This window comes from Gymnoscopelus braueri, assembly GCF_963280865.1.
Source record: "Gymnoscopelus braueri genome assembly, chromosome: 18".
Lineage (NCBI taxonomy): Eukaryota > Metazoa > Chordata > Actinopteri > Myctophiformes > Myctophidae > Gymnoscopelus > Gymnoscopelus braueri.
In genome coordinates this window covers 37,070,578-37,073,652 of record NC_137618.1, presented here as the reverse complement: position 1 = coordinate 37,073,652, position 3,075 = coordinate 37,070,578, and positions in this window count along the sequence as shown.

The following is a 3,075-nucleotide window of genomic DNA, read 5'->3' as shown; positions in this document are numbered from 1 at the left end:
AAGCGAAGGATTTTCTAATCCATCCTTTATTGAGGTGGCTGGTTTTCGGCAGCGCAACCTTTTTTATGTGTGAGAAGGCTGGCCTGTAATTTGGGTAGCCACGGCGACCAGAGGGACTTGTAATAAAACGAGGCACTATTCTGGGATGCTCTGTAATAATGGACGCCACCATCCTCTCCTCTTGTTAGAGATGGATGGATGGATGGATGGATGGATGGATGGATGGATGGATGGATGGATGGATGGATGGATGGATGGATGGATGGATGGATGGATGGATAGATAGATAGATAGATAGATAGAAAATAAGCCTCCGTTCAGGGGGTGTCCTTTGTGATGGACACCACCATCATCTGTTCTTGTTACAGAAAGAGAGCTTCATCCAGAGTTCAATGCTAAAAGGTTTGGATCATCTCCATTTGTGTGAAAGAGAAAGAATGAGGCATTTGGGATGGAGGGATGGATTAATGGAGGGATAACAGCATAATAGATGGAGAACAGAGGAATGGTTGAAGTAAAGGACAAGCGGAAAGAAGCGGGGTGCTTGGCTGGATGGATGGATGGATGAATGAATGAATGGATGCCAGCATTACACAGAAGAAGTATGGAGGTTGATTGACACATATAGCAATTAATAGGTAATTGGACTTATTGCTGGGGAATGAACGGATGGACAGAGTTATGAACAGATAAGACAAAATGTGTCAATTACAAAATTAACTAACTCACTGACTGACTAGCAGTTAATTGATCTGATCAATATTATGGATCACCATTATGCACTTCAGCACTGTTACAAGTCACTGCGGTCAAACATCTACATGCAGACACCTCTCTGTAATCTCCAAGCCATGTTAACAGTCACCCATTACACCAAAGCCATAATTAGGAAATCACGTTGGCACAGACATCCTGTCATTAGACGTGTCTATTGCTATTGCATTGTAATTACATTTTAGTAGGTTGTTATTACACCATTTAGAAGCTGTCCGTCTTACCTCAATCTCCTCCTTAATTGGTCATGTTGGTCTGAGCCCGCCCCCCCACCCCATTGGGCCTGCCCACCTCTTTGACGGAAAATTCCGGCGGTCTGCGCATTCTAAGCTGGTACAGATTCTAATACACCACAGAGAGAGAGAGAGAGAGAGAGAGAGAGAGAGAGAGAGAGAGAGAGAGAGAGAGAGAGGGAGAGAGAATTGGGGTGGAGGGGCAGAGAGCATAAGAGGGAAGGACGGGGGAAAAAGAGTGAAAAACTCAGTGTTCTTGTTGCATGACAGAATCCCTCCCAGCCAACCAAGGCTTGTCCTTTAATACCAAGACGCCTTCATGTGGCTTCTCCACGATTGCACATGGGGCACAGCTGACCACATGGCTGCCATGCTGCTTATTATACCACACTGCACAGTGCTCACACTGTGTGTGTGTGTGTGTGTGTGTGTGTGTGTGTGTGTGTGTGTGTGTGTGTGTGTGTGTGTGTGTGTGTGTGTGTGTGTGTGTGTGTGCGCACGCTGGTGTGTGTGTGTGTGTGTGTGTGTGTGTGCGCACGTGTGCACATGCGTGCGTGCGTGCATTTGTAATGTCTGCTACTAAGTTGTAGCAGTCATGCAGTGCAGCATTCAATGAGAGGAACACGTCTTAATTTGTCAACAGCTTCATGATGGATGAGAGAGAGGGGGGGGGAATACTGTAGTGTATGTGGAATAGAAGGAGACACGAAAGGAGGCACAGATTAATGTTTGGTGAAAAATGACTATAGGAAGAAGTTACAAGAGCAAACGGTGAGAGCACTTAAGGGACGAGTTACCCGTTTCACCACGATGATGTCTTTTGGGGGATCAAACACAAATATCTGGTGTATCAAAATATGATTTTGCAGTCATAAAGGTAGTGGTGGTCACGGCTATTCTGAGATTATGGAAGAGCACATCCTCTCTGAATCCCAAAAAGTGGATTGAAGAAATAGTGTCATATATGAACGGATGTTACAAGAGTAAATAATAATGAAGGGGGAAATGGAAATGGGCATGGGACCGTTCTGTTCTGTGATATTACCTGTGGCTGTTTATTGTTTATATGTATCTACTATGTGCCAGATGATATTTATTTGTGCGCAAGACTGAAACAAAAACATTTTGTGACCTAAGGAAGGACTGAGAATTTTTATTAAACTATAAGCCTTTGTATAAATATCTACAATTCAAAAATATTTACAATTTTGTAAAAATTATAAAAATAATATCCACATGGGAACAGCGTGGCTCCAATGTGGATCTCAGACTTCATGTGGCCAGCCCAACCTTTGACTTAGCCATCTACAGTATGATGTCGGTCTTCTATGACGTATCTATAACATATGACTCCAAATCTGGGCACGGTTTCAGCGTGATCAGTGCCACATTGACTTCCATTATAAAATTAAAGTTAAACATTTCAATAAACAAATATGTGGGAAAATAACTAGTGGATGTACTTCTGTACATCCACACACACCTGCAATTGAGTCTTCGTTATCAAATTATTGTCTGGTTAAAAAGTGTAGGAATTATTTATCTTTAAAGGTGATTTTCTTTGGTTAGAATAAGTGTTAAATCTCTATGTTCTGATAGTACTCATTGCTATAGAGTGTTTGTTCAGTAACAGGGGTCTCCATGTCTTTCCAGCTCTTTAATACATTTTCAGGGTGCGATACCAATTTTATACAATCAGGATAGAGAACTCAGACAGGATAACAATTAAACAAGTGAAATTGGAAGTGATGACACAAAGAAATGAGCAGACTATAAAAATGAAGCTGATAAATGGTTGCTCTCTCCTGATTGGCTGACATTTTGCAACCCACCTGAACATTTATTTTCTGTTTATTGAAGAGCTGGAGAGACAGGGAGACCCCTGTCACTAAACAAACACTCTTTAGCAATGATTACTATAAAGAAAATAGTGCTTTAACCTTTTAACAAAAGTTTTTGTTTTAACCAAAAAATATCACTTACCCTACCTTTAAATTAACACTGTTTTAGATGTGTCTGGGGTGGGGGATGGGGGGGTAAACATCACAATACAAAGAGGACCTAAGGA